The 17,024-nt window shown below is 43.4% G+C and overlaps 1 long non-coding RNA gene across 5 annotated transcripts; it reads right to left on the reverse strand.

Moving 5' to 3' along the window:
* LOC116653186 (uncharacterized) lies at window positions 1-16,453 on the reverse strand. 5 transcript variants are annotated; one of them, XR_014944542.1, is made up of 4 exons: window positions 16,317-16,435; window positions 6,729-6,980; window positions 5,496-5,717; window positions 4,175-5,094 (listed from the first exon to the last, which is right to left on the reverse strand). It is a non-coding gene; the product is annotated as an uncharacterized LOC116653186 (long non-coding RNA). The 5 variants fall into 5 exon arrangements; XR_004306651.2 differs by lacking the exons at window positions 4,175-5,094; window positions 5,496-5,717; window positions 6,729-6,980 and adding exons at window positions 1-222; window positions 342-490 and having other exon boundaries at window positions 16,317-16,437; XR_014944540.1 differs by lacking the exons at window positions 4,175-5,094; window positions 5,496-5,717; window positions 6,729-6,980 and adding exons at window positions 1-222; window positions 342-490 and having other exon boundaries at window positions 16,243-16,388.
* Between the last annotated feature and the right edge of the window lie 571 nt (window positions 16,454-17,024).

A 17,024-nucleotide genomic window follows, 5' to 3' on the forward strand; every position in this document is an offset into this window, starting at 1 on the left:
TTGCCAGTACAAGAATTAGCATTAAACCACTGTGGTTTGCCAAACTTGTTGACAGTGAAACAGAGTTTTCTAAGCTGAAGATCTGTAATGTAGCACAAATACACCATTAGAACTGGTCTTGTAATGCTGGCTGACAGCAATCAAGGAGCAGCACATCCCTGGTGACTGATAGGCAGCCAACTGACAGCTCACAACCTAAATCACCTCCATTTCATGTTGCACCTGGTGAAGAAAGGGAAACAAAACAAAAATGGTACTATAACCATCCGAGTAGAGAAGTACCCAGCACAGTAACATGGACAGGAAGTGACAAGATCAGGTACCAGACATTTGGTTCTCACCTGTGCAGAAGAACATCTTTGGCATCTTGTACTCTTAAGGAGCCTTCATCCCCTGGTCATGCATGTGGGTCTTGCAGCGATGTGTCAGTATAGGAGGCAATCAGACCTTCGAGGATCTCCAGCACCAAGGAACATTTCAACATTAAGACCTGGGTCATTAAATGGAGATGTATAATTGTGGGTAGCTAGACCATCAATCCTATCCTGCGCAGGCGAAGAGCCTCTACTCAGGGTCAGAACACAAGGCTGCTGTGTGGGTTTTTCATACAGGTTTTTCCAAACAGGTTCAGGCCGTGGGCCCACCATGTTCTCAATGGGTCTTTGCAAGCCCAAGTGCTGCCTGATAGCAGACCAAGGGTAGCTGTAGCTGAGTTTCCATGCCTTTCTTTTACCCTCCTTGCTAGGTGCTCTGCTTGGGTACCATCATCATATCATCATCGACACACTGGAAACTTTATTTCACTGGAGGGAGCTACAGAGATTGAGTTAATGAGAATAAAAATCTCAACTCTGTTCAGCTCCAGGAAAGACTAGCATCTTCAAAAAGAAGCCCTGGGTGCTCTTCTGTAATATTTTAAAGGCAGAAGTCACTGGTTAATCCAACCATCAGACAGATCAATGTGTGAAAACATTTGCTGCTCTCCATGCCCTGTACTGCAACACTTTCTCATTGATCGTCTTCTATCTCTGTAAATCCTGCTGCACAAATTAATACGTTAGTCTCTGCAGCACCCTATCATGACAAAAAGATACCTTAGAAGCATTTTTCCTGCTCAACTGCAAGTACTGATGCATTTTTATATCTCTATGATCAATACTCATCTTTAAATAGGAGGGACCTGCCACCCTTCCTGTGAAAGCATTTCAAAGCATGGAGAAAGCAGGAAGCCCATGCTATGGAGAGGGGAACTGATGCCAAAAAATAGGATGCAGACAGCGTCGTGTGAACCCAACAGAAAAGCAGAAACACAGTAGATAAATGTTCTTATCTTTTTCTTGACTAATTCAAACCTCAAACCATTTGTACCACAGCAACAGCAAGAAAGCGTTCTGCTGCCTTGCAGTTTGAATGGTATTTTACATGACCACATTTGTGTGTTTCTAAAGAGAATCTTCTTTGTAGCAGACTGCAGCAGCCAGCTTCACACTTTTTCAAAGGAAAAGCTTCACCTTTGCTGTTCCTTGCCAGTACACCTCATTTAAATTGAGTCTGGCTTTTTGACGACCGCCCAAGGAGGTTTCTCTGCAATGTGAGGAGAACCACTGTACAGGGCTCGCTTGTTCCAAAGTGTGCTGGAGGGGTGCAAAGAAGTGCATTGACAGGGGAAAGAATACACAGTGCAACCCAAGAGAGCAGCCTGACCTCACCAACCACTGTACTGCTGTCCCCCGGCAGCTTTCACACAGCTGTGATGCGTGCAGGCGGAATGGAAGCACAGCTCACAGTCCCACGCAGCCCTACTTCAAAAAAGCAAGACAGAAATGCCCACAGAAGAAGAAGAGGTGTACTCACAGGGCTTTAGCTAACACCAACACTTTCTTCTGCCACTTTTCTGATTCTTTTGGTAGCCTCTTGCATTTCTCAATCTGCCGCATACAGCAGGAAGCTATAGTCTGTGTATATCCTTATCACAGATGATGATTTTTGCTTAGCAAGCCTGCGAGTGAGTCATTCGCTACTCCAGATAAAGTGCTGTGCCAGGCACACTCCAAGGATACCTGTAGGTGTCTACAGGGCAAGAGCCTTGAGGCAAGCTCTCCTCTCTGCAGGGCTCTCTGCAGGTTTGTCTGACACATCTGTCCTTGTTTCTCCTCCCTTACAGTGGGAGTTGTTCCACTACACTTCACCTAATGCTGGAGGAGGCTGTCCCTTGCCATAATAATTATTATGGAGAGCGAGGGACATCTCTGGAGATGCATTTTGCAGCTCCAGCTGGTGGAGAGAGGAGAATGCATGCTGCCCCCAGATTCAGAGTGTTAATGTAACCACAGGCTTCCTGCCTTGGTGCTGGGAATGCCAGAATATGCTCAACAGTCACCTCTCACTCTTCCTAGCACTGGGGATGATGGGGGGCCCAGGGAAGGATCACTGCAAAACACCCTGCAAATAGTAATTCATCTATGCGAGGTCTTAAGCAAAGGTTAATTATGTTGCTTCAGTCTCATTCTAATTTGGCTACTCAAAAAATCTGTTTTCATAGAATCACAGAATTGTAGAAACACAAGGTTGGAAAATACCACTAGGATCATATAGTCCAACCATCAGCCTATCCCCACCGTGCCCACTAACGCACGTCACTCGATGCCTCATCTCCACAGTTTTTGAACACTTCCAGGGATAGTGACTCCACTTCTTCTCTCAGCAATCTATTATCAAGAAACTTAGTCTGCTACTGTTTCTATTCATCAATTTAATTTTCAGAAGTAAGAGAATAATGACATTCTTACTTTTCACTGTATGCATGAAGAGTGAGTCAACATACGCATGAAGAGGGAAAATCTGTTTTCAGGATGGAAGGTGGTAAAATTCACAAACATTGAAATTTTGCCTTTGAATTCAAACATCTCTCACTGTACATATGTCGATCTGCTGTAGTCTGAGCCTGCAGAAGGAACTTTTAAGACCCTTGGGAAACATCAAGCCAATTACAGTCATTTCCAGTTCTCCTCACATACATTACCACATGTTTAATTGTCATCCATATGCACACCACAATGAAAGATAATTCCTGCCCTAAGGAACTGTCAAATCTAGGTAAAGGTTGATGGAAGTGTAACGTGTTGCAGGTAAGCTACCTCCGTATTTTTAAAGTATCCAATGAATCTTTAGAACATACACGCAGAATCACCTGGAACCTTGTGTGCACACAGATACCACATCTCCAAATGAGGCAGAGGCAAAACCACACACACCTTGTGTACACCATCAGTGCCTACCAATCAGTTAGCGCTCTGCACCTTCAATCTGTCTCTGGGGAACCCTCAGGCCAGCGTGAAATCTGTACACAGCCTCAAGGCTGTGGAATGCCTTAGTAGAGCACTGACACTGTGATCCTCAGGAGGAGCCCATACACCCATCCCTCGGCAAGTAAGAAGTGTGGGAATTGTGGCTGAATCCACTTTCCCCCTTTCCGTTGTGGTGGACTTAATGTGTTTGTAGAAGGAGCCTAAAGAGATAAACTGATGTTTGCAGAGATTTATCTTCTATTTTCTGCTCTAAACACAGCCTCCTCTGGAATACTGAGCCTTAAGCTGAGTCCCTTAAGGCTTTAATGAGAATTTTGCTTAAGTAATAAAATGAATAATGGCTTCAGGTTTTGGCCCTGGATGAAAACAATTGTTCTCCTTGTGACAGAAAAGAACGCTCCATCAGCATGAAGTATCTCCATGGTCACCAACACAGTAAATCATTTCATAAATCCCTGACCACTGATCTTTCAATTGCTTTGCACTTTGAAATGGATATGAGGCGTACTTTACAAAGTCCCTAGTTAGGTAACCGTCCCAGTGCAGCCATTCAGCTCTGTCTTGTTGCAACTAAGTAACTAAGGTTTGTTTTCATGGCAAAGCAGATTAGAGTGAGGCAGGAGGGAAGGAGGAGGTGAAGTGCCACCCCAGGGTACCGAATAAGGGGCAGTTCCATAGAGCTTCTGGGCTGCTGTGGGTTTGTCGGCTCAGTGATGTAGCACAGACAGGTACACATATGAAGTGATGGGAAATACAGTAAGAACAAAGCATTGCAACTGGCTATGTTACACATCACACTTCCCTCACTCAGATATTCAGCAAAGTTCACTGGGTGTTATCACAGAAGACAAAAGCATGTCAAAAGCTGTCTTGTATTTACCACTTTTTTTTTTTTCTCCCCACATTAATGAAAGAAAAGATAATCCATATTTCTCATGCTATTCTTGTGTCAGTTAACTTGATTACATTATTTAAGGTTGATTTTTAAACATTAGTGCCTCCTGTCAGTAATTTAGCCCAATACCCCTGTGTACAGTCCATCATTTCAGTCAGACAGCATTTTGCTGCCAAAGAGAACCAAGCTGGCTTTTAAGCATAGCAGAAAGAATTTATTTCTCAAAAGCATAAGTATTGTAAATGTAGCTGTTCTTAAATTGCCCCATTTGTACAGTGAGGTGCTTCTCTCATCCTGATGCATTCCATAAAGGAACAAAGCTCTTATCCTGGAAGTTCCAAAACCCACAGGCCCACTAGCATTGTAGAGCTGAGCCACATTATGTCTGAATCCCTTCGTTGCAGGCACTTCTGACATGAGAAATCCCCATGTGAGTTGATGGTGTGCATTTTCCATCCCTTCTGAAATCTGCCTTTCTGATACCCATCCCAGGGAAGGCTGGAGGGTGGACGGAATGGCTTTGTCTCCCCACCTGGGTTGCTGATTACCAGGAGTGGTACTGAGGCAGTGTAACCAATGTACAGTCCTGCTGCACTGAGGAACAAATCCAGTGAGGCCTTTTGGAAGTAGGATGAAAAGATATGCATTCTGTTTTTCTTCTATGCTGTTGACCACAGCTTTACACAACAGTGCCAGGAAGGAAGTGAAGAAAGAAGCTTGCTTTGTTGCAGCTCACCAACAACTTCCTGCAGCTCCTTAGACCTGTGAGGAGGTCTTCTGAAACTCACTGTGGCAGGTAAGCACAGCGCAAGGTGATCAATGGCAACACTGACTGCACCTCAGGGTGCTTCTTCATCCCTTTAGGTCAGATGCCATGCACAAGCATCACACCTATCAACAAATAAACATGTGATATGCAAGCACCAAGGCAATGAAACAGGTTGCCCACAAAGGTGTGGATGCCCATCCCTGGAGACACTCAAGAACAGGCTGGTCAGGGCTATGAGCAACCTGACTGAGCTGTAGGTGTCCCTGTTCATTGCAGGGGAGATAGTCTGGATGACCTTTCAACTCAAATGATTCTATGATTTTATGACTATGCTCCCACTAGTTACAAAGCAGCAACAGGCTTTGCTTGGGCAGGTGCCCAAAGTCTGATGCACAGGTGGCACTTTCTCTACCTGTGTGCCCAACTCCTTGAAGGGGTAGAGAACAGCAGATTTTGTACAGAGCAATACCAGTGTCACCTGTTGATTCAGGACACGTTCCCATTGTGTAGAACATATACTTACAGCCTCTTCCCAGGCCCCGGGGCTGCAGGACAGCTTCTTGAGGTGGCACTGGGGAGGGAAGGGGGAGAGGGAGAACTGCCAGCAACACCCCCCCACCTTCCCGGCTGTGCTGCGCCTGTTCCCATTTAAAGTTCAAAGCCTTCCACATGGCAGCTGAACGGGACACTTTCCAAAACCTACAGGAGGCTGGGAAGCAGTCCAGCATAACAAGGAGTATCCTGCCTGAAACAGAAGAAATGGCAAATAAGCATATGTGAAGAGAACCCCTTTTTGTCACAACCAGAGCTGCTGCTTTGCAAACAACTTCCTCCTCACTTGCAGGAGCACTTGCAGCCCACCTTTGTGAGGTGAGGCTGAAGCAGCCCAAGGGCTGTCAGTAGCCATCCACCCTCTCCATGTTGTTCTGTTCCTACCTCGTGATCCTGCTCTCAGCAAAACTAACCCTTTTGTCAGCCTCCCCCAGTCCCAGGCCTAACAAGCTCCTGCAGTGCCCTGCAGATGAGTTTATTTGTGGGATAAAGACTCATCACAAATATGACTTTTATAGGACTAAACCTTATAGTTCGCCTTGAAGTCCTAACTACATTTTCTTTCCAGCCAAATCCCTTTCTGTCTAGCTCCTGAGCTCAGATTCAGACTCCATTTCCTGTGGCTTTGTCTTGGCTGGGTTTTGTGCTCTTTTTCTTTTCTTAATCCTTCAGCCTTATTTTGCTGTATTTTTTCTTTGCCTGTAGCGGCGTTTGTATAACCAGGCTTTAGCACAGCACTGAATTGGAAGCATCGCCAGTCGACCTCTGAGCAGGCAGTGCTTGTCCATGGGCATAGGAAGTGGCAGAAAGAAGCTCTCTAAACTTTTATAATGCACCACATTTGCAGACAGGACTTTCAATCATTATTTTTAAGAATGGTGAGATCTCATGTCATAGAAATTTCAGGCACAGACTTCGTGAGTTACAAACATACCAAAATCAGCTCCTCCTCATCAGCAGAGCCAAAGCCTTCGCTGCTCTGCACTTCAGTCCCTGTAGCGGCTGTAATAACACCCGGTTCAGAGCAGCACGAGGCTCCTGCTTTGCATACAACAATGAAAAGCCAAAGGACATTGTGGGCCAGCGCTTCTGGCAAGGCACCCATATGATAATTAAACAGCAGCAGCCACATATCTGTCGGCTCAGGAATGGCATACTTTCCTGGTGAGCTGGCAGTGGCAGGTAATAAAGTTTGCGCACTCACCCTCCAGTACTAACAGAGCTGCTGGGAGGGCCTCTCCTCCCAAAGGAATGCTGGAGCAGGCACGGAGAGAGGCTGTGGGCAGCAGCGCTGGGCAGACGGTGGCTGCACACTCAGCACGCACATGGTGAGCAGAGCCACACATGCTTCCGGTCAGCTCCTGGATGCTGCTGGTAGGGTAGGCAGGATCCTTCCCACTCAAACAAGGCAGGGACCACCTTGCTTTCAGCAGTGTTTGGACCACTCGTTCTCATTCTTGTTAAAGAGAGACTGTTGTAAATATGTGTACGAGCCCCACTGTTTTTTTCTCAATATAAAATCCTCCCCATTAATTCACAAGATCTTAGCCAACATCTCATTGATTACTGCTGCTGTATCTCCTCCTAAACAGATGAAGTATTTCAAGTGTTCTGGAGAAAAGTATGTCCCTTCTCTGCACTGACGTGTGCAGAAATGCTTCTCATACTTTCTGGACCTCACTTATCTTTCCCAAGGGCTGAGGCATGACGATCCCGGGTTATTCTTTTCCCTGGCACTCAGGACTGTGCCTGTGCTCTGCTCAGGAGGTGAGGGAGGTCACAATCTTCCCTGACGTTTTGCTGAAGTTCCAGTATCTCAGTCGTGTTATGAATTATAATGTTACTAATTGTTTCAGAACAGAGTTTTACAGCCTTATAATATTTACAGACTTTACTGCATATCATCTAAGTGCTCCTTTCAGCTCCTTTGAAGCAAGGAATACAGTATAAATGCCTAAAATCTCAGGAGCTGCAATGGTTTAGGACTCATGAAAAGATGGTTATTATTTCCTTCAGGAACTTCATGTTTCTGGGATATTCTTAACATCAAGCTCTTGCATCCCTTGGATACTCAAAGCTCCCGAGGGACCTGGCGAAGTTACAGCCCAGCCAAGTCCACTTATTCCCACAGTTTGCTTTCCACACCTCATTAAAAAAGTGATCCAAGATTTCTCTTCAAAGCTTCAGCAGCCCTGCACACTGAAAAGAAACCTTTGGGAAACAAACCAGCACACACCGTTAAGTGCACACAGTACTCTGAGAAGGATTATTTGACAATACAGAAGAATTTCAATGCAAAAACTAAAAGAGAAAGAAATATCTCAGAAAACCAATAGCAGAAGCTCTTTTGACTCCAAACAAGATCCCCGGGTCTTCAAGGATTCATTTGTGCTTATATAAGTCCTTCTACTTCAGTTAATCCAGCGCAGTGCAGTAAGCCTTTCTGGCATGGCAACAGTTATACTAGTGTGGTTCAGTCCAGTTGTACGAAGCAAAACAGACTATACTGGCATGAACACCTTTGCACTCTGTACGTGGAGTGCAATGTTTTGTTGGCAATGCACAAATCAACAGCAAAATCATATTCTACATGATAAAACCTCAGTGTCAACTAAATATAAATGCCAACCAAAGCTATTTCTGTATGAACATGCTTATTTATTTCCCTTGGAGATCTCTTTACCACCCCTCCCTCCCCCTTTGCCTTTCCTGCTGTACCTCCATGCATCTCCTCAGCTCCCAAACCTCTCCCCAGGCCAAGATCCAGCCTGGGCTCTTCCAGTCCTCTCACAGTGCTCAAGGATCCCACTGACTGGTTTGGTCATTTAAATTTCAGGTTTCCTCCCCACGCATCCTCTACTTTCCTATCAGAGGTGACCAAACCAGTTGCAGTAGGCAGCCAAAACAAGCCCAGTTATTCCAGCAGGACAGGTGGGTGTTAGGCAGCACAGGTACTTGCCTATTCCCACATTTTCATACAGGAAGATAGGGAATGAATGCAATCTATGAGAGGTACAATTTTTGTCTTGCCATCAGGTTGCCTCATTGGCCTATTTTCCATTGCAAAGAGGTTTCCCTAAGAATTGACCTTATTTTTCCCCACACAGATTTTCTCAGAGGCTCTGGCACATTGCTATTTACCAGATATTTGAATGTGACTTTGCAGCCACTGCACAGGAGAGCCACTTATACTCAGTGATGTTGTCTCTGCAGGTAGAAAGAGTAGGTATCAAAATGCTTCAGAGCATTGCTCAGGGAACAACCCGAGCCCAGAAAACCCCTTCTCACCCCAAACACCTCCAAGCTTGCATCTCTGCAAGCTGGGGAAGCAGAGGGGTGAACAGCGGTGGCTGCAGTGGGATTTTGATTCCTGATAACTGGGTGTAGGCCGTGCAAACAAGCTAAAAACAAACCAAGGAAAGTCTGTAGATGATGTGAGTGTTAAAAGGAAAAAGCCAAGCTTAGAAATCTGCCTTTCTTCATGTTTACTCAGCTTGAGTGAGGACAGACGAGCTGCAAAGAACACGAGTGGAAGTAGGAACTGGAACACTGCATTGATTCAACCATTAGCCTGAATCCTGCAGTGACCCAGATTGCGAAGATTAAAAGTGCCACAATCCTTGAACTAATGAAGTAGGTAAGTGGATAGGGCTTAATGGCGGTGTGATACTTAGGTTACAGTCTGTGTACAGTTTGAATCAAAAAGAAGCTCCTTCACTGTCTGATGAACTTACTTTTCTTCCTTCCCAGTCTGGCTGGAACTGGCATTTACACCCATGTAAAGTCTTGATCCTCATAGAGAAATGCAACAGCACAGAAATTACTCCACTTTTTACCATCAGGTCTTTTTCTCTTTCTGTCAAGTAACATCTAATAAAGTTATATGACAGTGGTAGAGACAGAAAACAAGGCACCGGCAGTGCTTGTTATCAAATGGAAAAACATGGCACTGTTGTGGTGAATGTGGAATCTGTAGAAAAGCCTGTAGCTCTGCCACACTGCTTTGATAACAAAAGCAAAATAGACACTGAGCTGATTGGCTGCTGCTTAATGAAGGAAAAGGGTGCAAGAGAGTCCCTTCGAAATTCAGATAACCCAGAAATGTACCACTATCTCTAAGCCTCTGCCTCAGCAGGCAGAAGCAGACAGAGCTTGTGGCAATAGCTGTATCAGTAGAGAGCAAAATGATGACTGCCTCTGGTGCAGAAGGCATTTCAGAGCTGGCTGTCTCAGTGACACTCTCTGTCCATTTTTGCATCAGCCTGACCTCATGCACTGGGAGAGGCTTCTTGTCAAGGACTGTAAAATAAGTGTTCAAGGACCAAAAAAGATTATTTTTTTTCCCCCATTTTGTTCAGGAAAGGAGAAATCATGGGGTGTGTTGTATTACAGTAGGGCTGTCTAATGGGAGACAGGATAACAGCTCTAGAGCACTTTTGTAGACCAGCTCTAACTCCCCCTGAGCCCTGTGGACAGGAGCATCTGGATCTCTTTGGGCATTGCTGCTGGATATCCCCATGTTACTACCTGCATCTCTGCCAACACTGCTTACAGAATAAATAGCTGGCAGATCCCCTCTAATTCCTACAGGGAAGCCCATCATCTGAGGTGTGAATATGGGTGCCAGCCTGGTCCTTTGTAACCAGAGAGGTAGAAACTGCCATTAGTTGCTTATCTCACAAGTCTTAATTTTAAAGAATGCATCTCTCCCAGTCACAATAAAAATGATTATTACAGCAGAAACTGTGGAGTTAGATGAGTAAATAGTAACCATCTGACTCATTTCCTAACTCAGAGATGTCTGAAACCCATGTTATCAAGTCACAGAGCAAAATATTCTCTCTCAACATTTCCACCTTTTCTCTTTATCGTACATAAAGAGAAAAAATACTGCAGTGAACAGGCTCTGTGACAGTGTCTTCCTAGGTCCATTTCTATATAAAACTGCACTTTGTGTTACCTACAAACATATCACATCCTAAAGAGCAATGTGCACGTAGGGGGTTGGTCTGTAATGCACCTTCCTGAATTGTTGGCACCACATAACCCTCGATTTCTGTAGTTTGGTTATCCTTTATCATAATGGTCAGATGAATCAGGATTGATTTTAAAGCAAAATTGCCATGCTGTAAGGAAGGTAGATCTTTAATAAGTAAGTAGGGTGTGAATTAGAAGAAACCACAAAATGAGAGAATTGTGGTTTTGCTCTTGAGCAAACTTACTCAGTTCACTGAGTATTTCAGTAACACAGTATTACATATCAAGGTCTTTATTAAGTTGATCTATGGACATTGCCAGAACTCGAGCTGGCCGTTTCATAGGTGATACAGGTGTGAGTTATTAAGCAGTCTTCCAAGGTGACCATGAACACACTGGAACAGGTTGCACAAGGAGGCTGTGGATGCCCCATCCCTGCAGGCATTCAAGGCCAGGCCGGATGTGGCTCTGGGCAGCCTGGTCTGCTGGTTGGCGACCCTGCACATAGCAGGGGGGTTGAAAGGATCACTGTGGTCCTTTTCAACACAGGCCATTCTATGTTTCTATGATTCTATGAAATCAGTTTTTCCTGGTATATATTGATGGAGGGATCTGTTAAGAAGTTGACTGTCTTGTAATCAAGAGTGAGCCACTAAAGCACAGAACTCTTGCTAATTATGTGAAAGAGCCCAAAAATGTCTGTGGCCCATGCAATTCCTGTGAAATTCCTGGCTGCTGTTAGCATGACTGTGCATACACAGCCTGCTCAGTACAAGTGCAATAGCCTTTCATCCAAGGTGACACAGTCCACCTTTCTCCATTCTGTTTTACTGTATCTCTCACTGATGGAAATTTTAACTCCTTCTGACTCCAGCTGTTCAATTGTTTCTCTTAAACACCAGTCCCTTATCCTCCCCTGCTCACTGAGAACCAGGAGCTAAAAGAACACACCTTCAGCCTGTCAATAAACTGCCTCTCTCCGATGACTGTAGAGGGAGCATAGATCCCTAATTCAGGCACCTCAGTGCTGTAAGATAACTATCTATGCGTTCAGGCAGTTAATTCACGTGGGCCTAAAGCATATACCCTTTGGTGCAGTTATTGTATTTATGTGGACTTTTCCAATACCCAGGATGGTGGGCCTGGAGCTATCCTGGAATATATATAAAAATAACCACATGCAGGTTATATGCGTGGTGTAGAAGTGCAGCCTCACAAGCCTTCATAGAAAAATTGTCCTAGACAAATGATCCCTCACAGAATCAGGTGAATTATCATCTCAGAGCCCCACAGCCAGATACAGGTTTCATGAAAAGCAAATACGCTAGGTCTTCAAAAGCTGCCAATCTGGATCCTAGATTCTCCTCTCTGAGCCAACACACAAGTGAGCAGTCAATTAGGAATGCTCTCCGTGGACCATTATCGGTTGTGAGAAGGCATCAATATTAAACATCATGGAGTGTTGTCACCACAATGGGTAGGAGTACTACATTCATCTACATTTTATTGGGTCCTGGACTCACATCTGTTTCTTTCCCATACAGTTTTTGTACACTGTGCCAGTGAGCACAGCCCAGGGATTTTATTTGTTTAAAACCTGCTTGCAGCCATGAGGTTTTCAAATTCACACTTCTTTTCAAACGCTGAAGCAACACTCTGGAATGACATATCACAAAAGCAAGGCTGCTTTCCAGAAGAAAAAAAATATATATATATATATATACATTAAAAAAAAAAGACAAAAATGGGCAGCTGTGAAAGCAGAAGGAAAATGGTGCCAGGTAATCACATCAGCAATCAGAAAAAGCAGTCAGAAAAAGTACAAGAGCTCTTTCAGTCCACAAAACGTTCAAAGGAGAGCAGCAGTATTCAGTGGTGACTCCACAATGGCACTGTTCTACAGATGCTTTGTTCTTCTCCTTTAAGTATGGATTTAATGTTGAACATGGCAGTTCCCTGTCAGAATATGAGGAACTAACATTTCTATCTGTATTTAATTTTTTCAGGACTTTAAGCAAACAAACCTAACAGCTGAATATAGAATATACTTTCCATTTCTACGATCCCATTTCTTCCTATCCCAGCCTTTCACAGCTGGCGATGGCTCAGTGTGAAGATACCACTGTCTTCTCTTTTCAAAAGAGGTGAGATGCAGTCTCCTACTGATTGGCACAGATACATATATTCAGACCTTTTCTCTGAGCTATTGGTTCTTCCTTCTGTGCTGTCCAGACATGGAAGCAGGAATCTCAAACTTAGTTATCTTGCAATTTTCCCTCCTTAATAATGTTCTGACTTCTTGTTCCCTGTACAAAATTGTGGCAATGCTACCACTGGCTGTGTTTGGTTCTGAATGACACTGATTGCAGCAAACAGTGAAAGCTGCCTGTTCATTCTGGCCATAGAGATAAGCCAGGAAAAAGAAAGTGTGGATTTTACTATCATAAGTACCACGTGTACTGCAGATTCTGTAAGAAATACCAATTTTCACACTGGAAATCTACTCTTAATGAAAACATTACTCCAAGATAAACTAATAATTGTGAATAATCGTCTGCTTGTAATGTTGAGTAGGTAGCTGTGTAATACTATGCAGACAAGGCTGATTAGACAAGAAAATGTGTTCATGTGGCATGTAGACTAGCTGCATATACTATGGAACTGATATTTCCTGTTGTGCATAAAGCCAAATTCAAACACTCAAGATCCACAAGGCAACACTGGGAAGTGATAATGGTTCTTCCATAGTCACACAGCTATGTAATTTAGAAACTTCACCAAACACTGCTAGTCCTACTATGAATTTGGAAATGCTGTATAATGAAAACAAAGCAATTTGGGGTATCCAGCATATATATCTTCCTAAAACAGGTTTTGTTTAGAATAACTGGCAGGTTCAACTTAAGAGCATATATTAAAGGACTTGAGGTGGAGAGGACAAGGAATGTTATAGAAGTCAGCAAGGCTCGGACCTGTCTCCTTTGTTACCCTGGATCTGCAAGGGAGTCATGGTGGCAGCTCCCACCCATCTGGGGAACAGTGTCCGTGTGGCTCTTCAGGGGCAGCTGTGGTAGCCAAGTTTTACACACTCAAAGGAGAGGTCCCATGGTGCTCCAGGGTAGTCGTGGTGCCTAGGGCTGGGCATGGATGAGGTGTAGTTCAGACTGGGGCTGAGTGTCCTGGGGATAGGGCTTGAAGGTCTAGACTCTAGAGTCTTGTAGGTTTGATGGTGATGGATGGCTGTGATCAATACTGCATTCCTCAAGATCTCCTTAGCTCCAGTCTCACACTGACCCATGTGGTAACATATAAAATGGAGGTCATATGATTACTTCCCTTAAAAACCTGGTGTTAGCTGTATATTTGCCTGCTTCCTTGAGGAAATGGGATTTATGCAACCACATAATCTGTTGGGTATACCCCTACAATAAATCCTTAGTCTGTTGGCCAATTTTAATCATATTTGACAGAAGGGTGGGGGTCTTAAAAATAAAAGCTCTTCTCAATGTCATGAAAATCATCACATGGTTTGTAGTCAAGAGACTACAGCAGTTATCTCAGCATGATAATAGATTGCTGGGCGAGCTCAACAGCCATGGGGTTTTTGGCCAGCCTGTGCATGCATCTTTGTTGGACAGTTGACGTGCAACAGACCTCAGAGTCAGCCAAAGAACTGTCTGTATTCTGTTTGAAAGAGCACTGAAGTACTGGGAAGGCTGTAGGGACTCAAAGAGGACAATTCTGGTTTGTAAGATGCTGTAGGACACTGGACACCTACCTATAATGAAGCAGGCTGCATGAGTACTGATGCCTCACTTGCTGCTTTTTTCTATAAATTAATCAATAGAAAATCCTTGCTAAAGATCACAACAGAGATGATACTTGCAAGAACATGCTGCCAAAAGCCAATATTCTTAAGTCTAATAGTTTCAAATGCATCGTACTTTGACACTGTGTCATGACAATATTATACCATTCTAAAATAATTTGATGCTCACATTATTTGCAGAATAACGTTCTGAAGATCTCATTAAGCAAACAAACAAACTACCAATTTACTATGATGTGGAATTTTTCATGTTGAAATTTTCATTCAAAAAGGCCTCCAACTCACATGCAGAAATAAATGAAAGCTGAGCAACACAAAAATACAGAATCAAAGAATGGCTTGAGTTGGAAGGGACCTTAAAGATCATCTAGTTCCAACCTCTGCCCTCTGCTGTGGGCAGCATACATAATTTTCTGCTGTTTTCTGTTTGTGAAGATGAACAAACATCTTAGAAAACTGGTCTTCTTGATGGGAGCATTAAGAGAAATGGCTGAGCTACTACAACATTTGCCATATTGTTTTCTGTATTTGAAAATATCATAAAAATGTCTATTTCCTTACTTTCCCCATCCTCATCAGCATCTTCTGCACAGAAGCACTCTAATCATCAGGAAAACAGCACACCTTACAGTAATAACAACTAATGAATGTGGTCTGTGCTCCTGGGAAAGCCCAGATAAGTCAATTCTTGTCAGGTTTGTTCAGGAGGAAGTGAAATGGAAAGTTTCAAAATCTGTATGACAACCCCAGAAGTAACATACTGATTATTTTAACCATTTGTTAACTAGAATTGGGAAAGAATGGTTTCTTTTCTGTAGAAGAAACTGAGGCCAATATTAGAATCATAGAATCATAGAATGACCTGGGTTGGAAGGGACCTCAAGGATCATGAAGTTCCAACCCCCCTGCCACCAAACTTCCACAATTACTAGATCAGATTGCCCAGGGCCCCATCCAACCTGGTCCTGAACACCTCCAAGGATGGGGATTAATTTGTTCATTTTTGTTTGAGGAAGGAAATAGTCCTGTGTTTTTGAATGCAAAAGAAGTGAAGCAACAGGAGACATAGTCTTTGCTCACAAATTGGAATCTCTTTAGTAGATAGCATTCTGCCCAATGTTATCTATTATTTTATTTTTATTTTTTTTACCAATGCCAGACTAATGGTATCTCTGTGGCTGTGGCCATCACTTTCCGACTGCCCTATCTCAGTTTCTCTTTTTTTGTGTGTGCTTTCACATATCCACAAACTTTAACCAAAGAGCAATCAAACTTCTTTATAAGCTTCTGTTTTGGTTCCTATTTCAGTTACTTGGCCCATAAAAGATCCCTTTTCCTACCAAGATATTAAAAATTTACCTTAAACTTATTTAGACTATTTACTACTTACTACCTACTTCTCTGAATGCTCAGTTAACAGACACAGCAAAATGATAGCAGCTTGCAATCTGGTTAAAGACACTCAGCACAACACATTCTACAGAGGGTTTCAGCTCTGGTCTGTGGTGCTAAGAGCAACATTAAATCACATAGCACTACAGTTCCTACAGTGAAAGATTGTTTGCAGTAAGAAGAGGTCAAGGAAAACAGCAAGTGTCATACAGTAAATATGGGGGGTAGGCAGAAAAATAAACGACTTGAGAAAAGACTGGAGAAATTGACATATTTTCAACAAATGTTAATCAGTATAATTTCAGTGGAGGCAACAAACTCTTATGTAGTGGAGCTTAGAAATTGGTCCAAAACAATTATTAGAAAATAGGTCAGTAGTGAAAGAACAACAGTGAAAATAAATACATTTATTTAATCTTGTTCCACTTTGAATTATACAGCAAAATAGTTTAAATAATGTGCTTATTGGTGCTCAGGTGAAGAGGACATTCTAATATTAGAGTGAACTACATCACCTCACCCCTCCAAGTGCTGCTGACAGACTCCTCTCATGATCTGCGCAAACTTCAAGTAACTTCAGACCCAAGGTCCTACCTGTCAAAAGCAGAAAGTGGCTGGGCCATGCTACCCTGTATCCAAGCTGTGACAAGCAAAGAGCCAGCACATGAGAAGGCTTCTTTCCTCGTGAAAGAACAGTCAGACAAATTGAGCAAAATACACATGGGTTGTGCAGTTTGGGACTATCAGAGTGACCAGGTCAGGGAGTAACCATAGGCTGTGCAAACCCATTGTGCAAACAAGCCTGACCTGATTTCAAAAGATTCATAGATTAAGTACATTTCCGTATCGATTGATTAAACTCTTTTGAAACCATTTCTTAGCACTGAGGCTAACTTTCTTGTAAGAACATGTGTTTGGGCTAGAAAACCCCCTGAGCCTCAAGCCCAGGGCACTATTTGCACACTGCCTGGTAAGGACAGCCTGGGCAAGGTGCCATTCCAGCAGGGCAGTAACAGAAAGGCTAGAGTTCCTGCTTCTGGAAACAGTTCTCAGGAGGTTTAATTCACTTTTACAGATATTGTCTCAGGTTGCTAGCAATGATCAGGAATCCTTTTCTACAGCTTCAGCTTTCCAGTATGTCCATCATTTTCTACGGCTGTATCAATGCTTCTCAATGATACGGCTGTATCTTGCGTCTCACTGTTTCCCATAGCAGTCAAGGTGGCTTCCTTTAACACTGTAGGATCTCATAGTTAAACCACACATCTTCTCCTGCCCAGTCAATTAACACAGATATTTAAG

The sequence above is a fragment of the Coturnix japonica genome, chromosome 3 (assembly GCF_054131305.1).
Source record: "Coturnix japonica strain WE chromosome 3, WE-NBRP24, whole genome shotgun sequence".
Taxonomy (NCBI): Eukaryota; Metazoa; Chordata; class Aves; order Galliformes; family Phasianidae; genus Coturnix; species Coturnix japonica.